We start from the raw sequence: 12,899 nt of genomic DNA on the forward strand, positions 1-12,899 counted from the left end.
ATGGCAAGAAAAATATGACAATATTAACCTGCTTACAGGTAAATTTGTTATACAGAGAATCCCTTTTAAAATGAATGATTTTGATGTAGCTAGATGGAGCAAAAATGAATTTTGGGTCATTCCATGTCAGTTTAACCAGGGGTGTTCACCACCCATCTTAGATTTGTTCGAACATTTTTTAGTTAAGAGAGGATGTCAAAACAACTATTTCTGCCAAATATCTCGCCTGTCTGACAATTAGTTGATTAAATATTAATTTATTGATTAATTTACTAATCGCTGCTTTTTTATCCAGTTTATTTGAAGTATCATTTAACAATGTGTAAATTATGTATGCTGTACAGCAGTAATCGAGCATCAACTTCATTATTTTTTTTTCTCCTCTATGAAACAGAGTACCCTGCTGATTTTTTGTAGTAGTAATGTATACCTTTTTTAAACAGCCCCCAAAAAATGGGATCCCTAATGTTGATTGAATCTAGCGTTTTTAATTCTATTTGAAAAACATGCGTTTTTGCCGTAACGCAAAACATGAGGCAGATATTTGGATTTTTGGATTCGGAAGGAAGAGTTACCTTAGGGGTCCAAATTTTGTCGTGATTCCTTAATAAACACACGTGATACTTCAAATAAACTGGATAAAGAAGCAGCGATTAGTAAATTATTTAATAAATTGAAAAATCGATATTTAATCAACTAATTGTCAGACAGTCGAGATATTTGGCAGAAATAGTTGTTATGACATCTTCTCTTAACTAAATTTTTTTCCAACAAATCTGAGATGGGTGGTGGACATTTCATATTTTTTGGGGGGGGGGGTGATCTGATGTGGAATGACCCTTTTGCGTGTTTTGGATGTTGTTTTTTTCTGGTCAACGCAATAAATACATGACAAAGTATCGGCATTGTGTATATATTAGAATATCAAAATGCACCTAAAAATAAATACAAATGTGTCTGGAATGGTATGACAAATAATGTTTACAAGTATTGACCACTTGTTGTACAAAAATGATGAATGGGAGTCATTTGGAGCAGTGGAGACAGAAGGAGAATATGTTAGCGGTGGTGGGCGGGGCGAGGGAACCAGCATGGATCCAACAGACCAAGAATGGAGTTAGATGCGCAACCTACCTATGACAAAAACCTGTGATCAGGTGAATGGCAGACAGGTGTGAAAGTGATTCGCCCACGCTTCCCATATTTTGCAAAATGCTTTGGAGGTGTTATGAATAATGCCAGTCCTAGTTTCCATTTGATACACGTCTATTTAGGATTTCTTGTCCAGTTGGGACTACTTAGGATCTCCAGGACTTCGCTAGCTGGCAGGTGGCAGGTGACAGAATGTGTCTGATAGCGTGTAGCCAGAACTGAGTTCATTAAAAGTTTAAGTTCTCATTCTTGGACAATTTGTATCAAAATCTAGATCAACTAAAAGATCTAGATAGATATATGTTGATTCGTGAGTATGTTTCGTGGGGCACTGAAGAATACATGTAGTCTCGAGCTATGGAATTTTTAGATGCCAGGTGTCATGCAGGTTAAGCTGTCCAAGAGCAAGTATTTTGAAGACATGCTATCTACCCTAGGTGAGTCATATGCTATTTGTCCAGCTTTGAGTCTTGCCCAGTGTGTTTAAACAGTTTAGCAAAATATGAGGCATGTCCTTTATTGGGCGTGTAGACAACAAACAGGATGGTGGTCTGAGAGAGCCGGGTGCCTCTCAAAATTCAGTATTGACTTCCTGGGTCCGAACATTATTTTGTTGGAGAAAATGGAATTTTGTTATGTATTATTATTATTATTGCAAGTCCCATTCTGCAATCTGTATACTGCAAAAATGTCTGGGCAAATTGTTAACCCTGAAGTTGTGTATGCTAGCCTATCAAATGTGTCTCTTGCATGAAGATAATGTCTACCCTCTCCCTCCTACAGACCCCTAAGACAATTGTGCGTTTATCTGTGAATTTACGCCATTAGCATAAATTAAGAGAGTCTTTAGCGCTATATTAATGTGAAGGTTTAACTATGAACAGAGTAGTACCTAAGTTTAGTTGGTATAGTATGGTAGGTTCCATGGGGCAGGAAGAGAGCTTGAAAGGATGGAAAGGGGAAGGAAGGCTAGGGGAAGAGGGTAGTAGTAGTGAGTGGCAATGAAAATCCTTGATGAAAAAGTAATCATTCAACCTGTTACTTTAGAAAATGTAAATGGGAACAAGGGTGTAAGTGGGATGTGGATATGAAAGGAACGCTAATATTTGGTGTGTTTGGGTAGCCCTAAAATGTCATGATCAAATTTAAAATGAGGACCTGTAAATAAGTTGGAAACCAGCCTCTAGAAGGGGTGGGGCGTGGAGGGTCAAGGTAGGAAGCAGAGGGAGGTTGGAAAAGGGATGGGGCATAAGGAGAGGAAAGGGGGGACTAGGAGGGAGTAAAGGGCAGGAAGGACTAGGAGGGGATAAATGAAGGGGGAAGGGAAGGGTAGAAAGGAAGGAATTTGAAGGGTCTCCAAAAATTTTAATGTCCTGAATAATCTGGAAAGAACAATGAAAAATGAAACAAGAGCATTGAAAAAAGAAACCCCAAAAATTAGGCAAGTGAAGTGAAATAATATATGCCTGAGGACATAGGGGAGGAGAAGGGGGATCAGAGCAGGGGGAATGTGAAGCGGAAAAGGAAAAGGCTGTGAGGGGATATAAGCATCGCAGTTAACAGGAAATAATAACAACTAATATGAGCTTTAACATTGTATATGAATGTCTCTCTATAACACAAGAAAAACCCCTTTACTTGAACATTGTGAATAAGAACCAGGAAACTGTGATAACATTCCCAAAACAATGAAAGGGTAACAAACTAACTTGAACTAAGTTAATGAAGGAACCTGCCCTGGTATTGTCAGTATCATGTGTCTCTTTGACCTTACTGGACTAAGCAATCCTGGGAGAGATTTGATATCCTTACATGGTCAAGGTGCCTAGGAGGAGAGATAATGACACAGCAGCAGTTCATTGTTTGTCCTATATACAGGGTTGGATTGGGAATTTAAAATGATCCTTGAAAATATTCTGAAAGTGGTCTAATGTAGTAGTTGTGGCAAAGTTGGCAGTAGGCAGGGTCAAGTCAACAAGAGATGGGCCACCGTTGTGGGTGCCGCCATGCAGCTGGATTTGGGAGTAACCAACATGTAAGGGGTGTAGCCTTAGCTTTACATAGTGTTAGGCCATTATTCAGCCATTCACTTTCAAACACAAGGCTGTGTGCACCACTATTAGGTGCATGTAGCTCCTTCTTTAAGCAGAGCAGCGTAAAGTGCGACATAACTCACACTTAGGTGCAGCACAGTGGCTTAGTGGTTAGCACTTTTGCCTCACAGTACTGGGGTTGTGAGATTGATTCCTGACCATGTAGAGTTTGTTCTTCTCGTGTTTGCATGGCTTTCCTCTGGGTGCTCCGGTTTTCTCCCACACTCCAAAAACATACTAGTAGGTTAATTGGCTGCTATTAAAATTGACCTTAGTCTCTCTCGGTGTATGTGTGTATGTTAGGGAATTTAGACTGTAAGCTCCAATGGAACAGCGAATTATGTGAATTCTCTGTACAGTGCTGTGAAATTAGTGGCTCTATATAAATAGCCGTTGCTGCTGCTGCTGATATCTCCCTCCTCTATATAGTCAGGACAAAGTCCTGACTAGACAGTCCCACCACATTTGGGACAGTCTCTTTCCTACTTGTTCTTGCAGCTTTCACTACCTGCTGGTGTCTTAAGCTCAGCTGCTACTTGACCAGATCTTGGAATGTTGTGGCTATGTTTAAAAAAAAGTCATACTTACAATTTACCTCCTGGAGAGCCGAGCAACTAATAAACACTCTAGGCTCCTCAACAAGTTTTAGTAGAACAATAACATTGACAATTAACAAAGGGGACTTTTTATTCTATTTAGCTCAATATTAGAACCCCCATTGCATCAATAAATATCCCTCCCCCACATACACAATGCATCAATATCTCCACACACTACAGCTATTAGCAATACCCGCCACATTACAGTAAAAACCATAACATTACACCATTCAGCAATACCACCACATTACAGCGATACTCCCAAATTACAGCAATCCCCCACTCCCACATTACAGCAATATCCCATAACATTGCAGCATACTGTTATACTACTCCTACTTTACATAAATACACTCCACCCTCTCCACATTACACCAATACTCCCCAGCCCCTCCACATTATAGCAATGCCACCAGCACCTCCAAATTACAGCATCAGCAATACCCTGCTAACTCACCACATTGAAGCAACTTGCTATACTAAACCCACACTACAGCAATAGCACCAGCCCTCTCTCCGCACACTGCCACTATACCACCTCTCTCCCCATAAATTTCCTTATTTCACCTATCCCCTCGGCCCACACACTGCACCAATACCACCTGTCTGCCAATACACTGCACCAGTGCCACCCTTCTCCCCACACCATCCCATTCAATGGCTTCCTACCTCCTGCAGGAACAGATTGCAGCTCTTTAAAGTCGCATCGACCATTAGCTGCTGCCAGCACTGACATCAAGTCTGTTGCAGCGCTTGTATTGGAAAAGAGTCAAGGAACAGGAAAGGAGGGAGAGATCAGCCCAGGGCTAATTCACACAGAACCTGTATTAAGATGGCTTATCCCTGTGGTGGGGCTAGCACCAGGTAGTCATTCAGTGTACCTGGGAGCTCAAACTTCTTGTCACGAGAGGTAGCTTCTCAGGGCACATCTGTTGTGCTGACATCAGTATCAGGTATATTAGATTCAGTCACGATTCCTATTTTAGCCAAAAGATCCTAGCCTTGTTTAATCGTTTTAGTGAACAACATGGAGTTCTGTGCAAACACTTGTAATTGAAAGGGGAATCCCCATCTGTGATAATGATGTTGTAGTATTGTCGCAACAGCCTGCAGTTCTTGCATCTTCTGGATAGTAGTTGGTACCAGTTTTTGAAAAAGTTGTATCTATATTAATTGGAATTCCAGGTATGGGTAGTTCTGGGCTGTGTTGTCGTCCTGTGCACCTGCCCCAAGTTGTTTTTCAGCGACGGAGTGTGGCTGGGTAGATTGAAGTTTTCCTTTGGCTTAGAAGCAGAGGTAGATTTCCCTGCAAAGAATTTAGATGAAGCAGTTTGAGATATCTTCTTGCTTTTCTTTGACATGGTTGTTTCTCTGCATGCCCAGAGATAGAAAAGGAGGGATAGGAGTGGGAGTGCAAGGGAACAATGGCACTGATTTTTATATTACCATGCATTGGGGCCCAGATTCAGTGATTTCTAATATGATTCTTACTTGCTGGAGGCAGTTGCGATTTATATAACCCTGTTATCAGGCAAAGGGTCCAGCAGAGTTTGCTGATATACAGAGGTGAAGCTGATATTTCGGGTACTGCAATTACTACTCTCAGCTTAGCTGTGAGTTCAGTCAGTGCAATGACAAGTGTAGTGTCTGAGCCAGTTCCAGACCAGAGAGGCAACTGTATGTTGCCAAATCCAGATCTTTAACCACCCAATATGATAAGAGATGGGCTGCACTCCTTGTCCCATCAGCCTAAAAATCTATTGATCAGATCTTTCAGATAGTTTCACATCCAGGGCTATTTGGGTGAGGGAAATAGGCCTCAAAGCTAATCGAGGACAGGTCTGTTCCAGATCGCGGAAGTCTGGAGTACTGACAGGCTGAAATATCTAAGTTTTGGAGTCTCAATAGGGAGTAGTGAATTGGTTGTTGCGGCTGCTTTCAGGCCTTGTACGGGTGATTTACTATCTCCCTCAGAAGAAGATGCTGAAGAAAAAACCTGCAATAGTATCCATTGAGTGGTGGTATTGAATGAATACAGATGACACTGGTGGTGGTGGGCCTCGGGAAGCTGAGGCTCACAATATAGTTAGGAGCTGTAGCATAGTTGCTTGAGTAGACCAGGCTGCAAGCGTTCTGCAAGGACTGGGTAGCAATAAATATCACAGCACCATCGGAGTGGTTGTTAGCAGTGATACTCTATGAGGCCCAAGTTGATGCCCGGGAATATTTAGCTACCCATTTAAGCACTTTCTTTTTTTCACTTTCAAGGTTCTGCAATGGAGTGGGGCACCAATTTCAGTTTTTTTATGCCCTGTGCGTGGTCGATTGAAGATTATCTTTCAGAGATCTTTATGTCTTGCCAACTCTTGTGTAGCTGGCGATGGGCTGATTAAGTAGCAATCTGTTGGAGACATCTACTTGGAAGGAAAATTGCACCAAGGTCTGGGCCCAGACCTTATGGCAGGGATTTTCTTATGCTGGGAGCAGAGCCACAGATGGCTGTACCTGACCGCTGTGATGAAGGGGAGCTGCAGAATGTCCAGCACCCAGGGCACTGATAATGGGAGGCTCCTGAACCGTAGCAAGTTCCAGCTAAGTAAGAGCAGAACCAGTTGGCTGGAGCCCAACTTTTAGTCAAAGCCTCTCCTTTTCTTAACCCTTTTCCAGGATCGGATATTATTGGCTCTGGATCAGAATTTTCAGATACGCTTCCTTGTAGCTGGCTATGACCGAAGGGTCCGACAGCATGACCCTAGGCCGAGCAGGAAAGACCTCTCTAGTGGGGTGAATTGGAGTGATCGCCAATCCAGTGTTAGGGAGCATATGAATTAGAAATTTATTGAAGTAAGTTTGGAAAAATTGCTAATAATGAAGCATTCAATACAGCCTATATTCCTACCAGATGAATCTATCAAAAAGCGTGTAACAGACAATGGGATTAAAGTTGGTTCCAAGTCCCCAGCTGTTCAGAGAGATCCTCCATAGGATAGATGGTGGTAAAAAATCCAATCAGTGTTCCTTCAGTGACCAACGTGTTTCGATATTTCAGTGAGATCTTTATCAAGGTACAGGGTATATCCAGTCAATACTGATATTTATAATGACATTCCACTAATCAAACTGATTCATTCTAGGTTAAAATAGTATTCAAAGTATTGATACATAAAATATATGTAACATCTTACATTGAAACATCACATACAAAAATTATGCTATATCTGAAATTATCATAAATATTTCCTATAGAGTATACACATAGTGTAACGTTGCCATAGCAACCGTTTAGGCCACAAAACACAAACTCAATCAAAAGATCTTGTATATCCTTCCCAAATGTATATAATATTTGACCCCCTTCCTATTCATTTGACCGATTCCTAAATAATCTTACAACACTGTTATCCGGCCTGAACTCCATGCAGCATCGTCATGGTAACCACCCATAATGAACAGCAAATTCTGTTTCCGGAAGTGGCGTCACACAAGCCCTGACATGAACTGAATATCCCACGGTGCATGACAACTAAATGACCTTCTACTCACAACAACGGTTGTCATAGTAACCAACATACGTACGGAAATCATATTGGGAATATAATTTCTTTAGAATACAGGAATCTATATAAAATGCAACATCCAAAAACAAAACAAGTAGCTTTCTATGTACAAAAGATCCATATGTTACATAGCAAATTCCAATCTTCATCACCAGCCTAACCAAATAAAAAGCTGCAATCATGTTACCCTAATGGGCAAAAGCCTATATAGCTATCTCCTATCCAAACTAAACTAAACATCCAAACATCCATATCCAACTAAGAAGGATAAATACATCTTTCAAATAGATTTGGGGGGCCTATTATATCCCATACAGAATACACATAAAGTGATGGCTAATGTTCATGCTTCCGAAAACCACTCAAGCTCAATGTCATTGTTTAAACCTTGCGGTATTAAGAATCTTCATATTATAAATATACTGCATCTCAGTTTTTTTTAGACTAGCAGCAATATTCTTAATTATTCTTATGTTTTAGCCTGCAAATGTAGTAAGCAGTATGTGGGCAAAACCACCCATGCACTTAAGGTGCGCCTTGGTGTGCATATTAGTAATATTAAAAATGTTTTTTTGAACCATTCTTTGTCTGCCCACTTCAAGGAATATCATAAGCGTTCTGCTGATGAGCTATCCTGTTTTTGTGCATTTAAATTAGTCAAAGAGAATTGGAGATCTAAGAATATTGCTACTAGTCTGGCAAAAGCTGAGATGCGGTACATTTGTAATATGATGACTCTAACACTGCAGGGTTTAAACAATCACTTTGAACTTAAGTGGTTTTTGGAAACATGAGCATGGGCTGTCACTTTTAGTGTCTAGACTTCTGATGGGCCACTATGTGTATTCTGTATGGAATATAATAGGCCCCCCATCTATTTGAAAGATGTATTTATCCTTCTTACTTGGATATGGATGTTTAGTTTAGCTTGGATATGGGATAGTTATATAGGCTTTTTGCCCATTAGGGTAACATGATTGCATCTTTTCATTTTGTAAGGTTTGTGATGAAAATCGGAATTTGCCATGTAACATATGGATCTTTTCTACATAGATGGCTACTTGTTTTGTTTTTTGGATGTTGTATTTTATATAGATTCCTGTATTCTAAAGAAATTATATTCCCAATATGGGTTAAATATTATATACATTTGGGAAAGATATTGGATTATCTATTACCATCTATCCTATGGAGGATCTATCTGGACAGCTGAGGACTTGGAACCAACTTTAATCCCGTTGTCTGTTACACGCTTTTTGATGGATTCATCTGGTAGGAATATAGGCTGTATTGAATGCTTCCTTAAGGGGATGTATTATGCTTTTAAGTAATCTGTATTTTAATAAATTGTACAACATTTGAAAAGGAATATCCGCCTAGATGTGGCTTGCTTATCTTTTGTTTTTACTTCTATGTACGTAATAAGAAAGATCATTTATTTGAAGCTGACTCCCATCTGATTGGATGTAAGCACATTACCATTGGGGACCAAAGAGATAAATCATTATTTCTTCACAGATATTGGGTGCCTATTTTGTGAAGGGGTCACTTTTCACAAGGTGCTTAGCCCTTGTGTAGATGTACTTCACTATGTGCAATATTTTCTTTTTCTTTTATGAGGAGTCCTTGTCCACATCATTGGAGTAGTGAATATAGAAGATCACACCATAGATTTGGACTGAGCCGTGGAGACTGTAATATATTGTGTTGCATTTATTCTTTTTTGACACAATTTAGCGTCACCTGTTGAACCTTTTTTTATGACTATTTGATTTTTTTGTATTTGTGGGAATCCTATTGGCTAGGCAAGGCTGCAGGGATTGTATTGAAGCACTATGTGAACAACCTGTTTTTAGATGTGACCATAACCAGAGTGATTTTAAGTCCTTCTGGCCCTGAAGCAGGACTATCGTAGTGAAGGTGTTACATAGTTACAATAAGTGTTTAGTAGTCAGATTATTAATATATTTATTAACAGTTATTTATATAGTTACAACATATTTTACAGGGCTTTACAGAGAATAATTAAAACATTCACATTAGTACCTGCCCCAGTGGAGCTTACTATCTATATGTCCTACCAAGCAGACACACACCATTATGTCTTTGTAGCAGGGGCGGATTGTCCATTACCTTTACCGGGAAGCTCCCCGGGAGGCCGCTGGCCTAACGAGGCCGCCTTCTATTTTTTTTTTTTTATTGGGTCATCCGGCGCACATCGCGAGGCTGCCTGGTGCTGCAGCACTGTGGGTCCTTCAGCGCTGTGCACAGATCAGACAGGAAGCAGGAAGTATTCACTTCCTGTCTGTCTGATCATGTGTGCGGAGCAACGCTGCAGAGCGCGCCGGCCCTGATACTTAAGGTAAGTGAGAGGGGGCTACATATGGGAAAACTATATGTGAGGGGGCTATATCTGTGAAAACTATATGTGAGGGGGCTGTATCTGTGAAAACTTTATGTGAGGGGGCTGTATCTGTGAAAACTATATGTGAGGGGGCTATATCTTGGAAAACTATATGTGAGGGGGCTATATCTTGGAAAACTATATGTGAGGGGGCTATATCTGTGAAAACTATATGTGTGGGGGCTATATCTGTGAAAACTATATGTGAGGGGGCTATATCTGTGAAAACTATATGTGAGGGGGCTATATCTGTGAAAACTATATGTGTGGGGGCTATATCTGTGAAAACTATATGTGAGGGGGCTATATCTGTGAAAACTATATGTGTGGGGGCTATATCTGTGAAAACTATATGTGAGGGGGCTATATCTTGGAAAACTATATGTGAGGGGGCTATATCTGTGAAAACTATATGTGAGGGGGCTATATCTTGGAAAACTATATGTGAGGTGGCTGTATCTGTGAAAACTATATGTGTGGGGGCTATATCTGTGAAAACTATATGTGAGGGGGCTATATCTGGGAAAACTATATGTGTGGGGGCTATATCTGTGAAAACTATATGTGAGGGGGCTATATCTTGGAAAACTATATGTGAGGGGGCTATATCTTGGAAAACTATATGTGAGGGGGCTATATCTGTGAAAACTATATGTGTGGGGGCTATATCTGTGAAAACTATATGTGAGGGGGCTATATCTGTGAAAACTATATGTGAGGGGGCTATATCTGTGAAAACTATATGTGTGGGGGCTATATCTGTGAAAACTATATGTGAGGGGGCTATATCTGTGAAAACTATATGTGTGGGGGCTATATCTGTGAAAACTATATGTGAGGGGGCTATATCTTGGAAAACTATATGTGAGGGGGCTATATCTGTGAAAACTATATGTGAGGGGGCTATATCTTGGAAAACTATTAGTGAGGGGGCTATATCTGTGAAAACTATATGTGTGGGGGCTTTATCTGTGAAAACTATATGTGAGGGGGCTATATCTGTGAAAACTATATGTGAGGGGGCTACATCTGTGAAAACTATATGTGAGGGGGCTATATCTGTGAAAACTATATGTGAGGGGGCTACATATGGGAAAACTATATGTGAGGGGGCTATATCTGTGAAAACTATATGTGAGGGGGCTATATCTTGGAAAACTATATGTGAGGTGGCTGTATCTGTGAAAACTATATGTGTGGGGGCTATATCTGTGAAAACTATATGTGAGGGGGCTATATCTGGGAAAACTATATGTGTGGGGGCTATATCTGTGAAAACTATATGTGAGGGGGCTATATCTTGGAAAACTATATGTGAGGGGGCTATATCTGTGAAAACTATATGTGAGGGGGCTATATCTTGGAAAACTATTAGTGAGGGGGCTATATCTGTGAAAACTATATGTGTGGGGGCTTTATCTGTGAAAACTATATGTGAGGGGGCTATATCTGTGAAAACTATATGTGAGGGGGCTACATCTGTGAAAACTATATGTGAGGGGGCTACATATGGGAAAACTATATGTGAGGGGGCTATATCTGTGAAAACTATATGTGAGGGGGCTATATCTGTGAAAACTATATGTGAGGGGGCTATATCTGTGAAAACTATATGTGAGGGGGCTACATATGGGAAAACTATATGTGAGGGGGCTATATCTGTGAAAACTATATGTGAGGGGGCTATATCTTGGAAAACTATATGTGAGGTGGCTGTATCTGTGAAAACTATATGTGTGGGGGCTATATCTGTGAAAACTATATGTGAGGGGGCTATATCTGGGAAAACTATATGTGTGGGGGCTATATCTGTGAAAACTATATGTGAGGGGGCTATATCTGTGAAAACTATATGTGAGGGGGCTATATCTGTGAAAACTATATGTGAGGAGGCTATATCTGTGAAAACTATATGTGAGGAGGCTATATCTGTGAAAACTATATGTGTGGGGGCTATATCTGTGAAAACTATATGTGTGGGGGCTTTATCTGTGAAAACTATATGTGAGGGGGCTACATCTGTGAAAACTATATGTGAGGGGGCTACATCTGTGAAAACTATATGTGAGGGGGCTACATCTGTGAAAACTATATGTGAGGGGGCTATATCTGGGAAAACTATATGTGAGGGGGCTATATCTGTGAAAACTATATGTGAGGAGGCTATATCTGTGAAAACTATATGTGAGGGGGCTATATCTGTGAAAACTATATGTGAGGGGGCTATATCTGTGAAAACTTTATGTGAGGGGGCTGTATCTGTGAAAACTATATGTGAGGGGGCTATATCTTGGAAAACTATATGTGAGGGGGCTATATCTTGGAAAACTATATGTGAGGGGGCTATATCTGTGAAAACTATATGTGTGGGGGCTATATCTGTGAAAACTATATGTGAGGGGGCTATATCTGTGAAAACTATATGTGAGGGGGCTATATCTGTGAAAACTATATGTGTGGGGGCTATATCTGTGAAAACTATATGTTAGGGGGCTATATCTGTGAAAACTATATGTGTGGGGGCTATATCTGTGAAAACTATATGTGAGGGGGCTATATCTTGGAAAACTATATGTGAGGGGGCTATATCTGTGAAAACTATATGTGAGGGGGCTATATCTTGGAAAACTATTAGTGAGGGGGCTATATCTGTGAAAACTATATGTGTGGGGGCTTTATCTGTGAAAACTATATGTGAGGGGGCTATATCTGTGAAAACTATATGTGAGGGGGCTACATCTGTGAAAACTATATGTGAGGGGGCTATATCTGTGAAAACTATATGTGAGGGGGCTACATATGGGAAAACTATATGTGAGGGGGCTATATCTGTGAAAACTATATGTGAGGGGGCTATATCTTGGAAAACTATATGTGAGGTGGCTGTATCTGTGAAAACTATATGTGTGGGGGCTATATCTGTGAAAACTATATGTGAGGGGGCTATATCTGGGAAAACTATATGTGTGGGGGCTATATCTGTGAAAACTATATGTGAGGGGGCTATATCTGTGAAAACTATATGTGAGGGGGCTATATCTGTGAAAACTATATGTGAGGAGGCTATATCTGTGAAAACTATATGTGAGGAGGC

General features: G+C 40.4%; 1 protein-coding gene across 2 annotated transcripts in view; it reads left to right on the forward strand.

Annotated features, from left to right (window-relative positions):
* Positions 1-12,899, forward strand: part of SMARCA1 (SNF2 related chromatin remodeling ATPase 1) — a 150,499-nt gene that overhangs the window by 43,179 nt on the left and 94,421 nt on the right. The window lies entirely within an intron of this gene.

This window comes from Mixophyes fleayi, chromosome 9 (genome assembly GCF_038048845.1).
Source record: "Mixophyes fleayi isolate aMixFle1 chromosome 9, aMixFle1.hap1, whole genome shotgun sequence".
Taxonomy (NCBI): Eukaryota; Metazoa; Chordata; class Amphibia; order Anura; family Limnodynastidae; genus Mixophyes; species Mixophyes fleayi.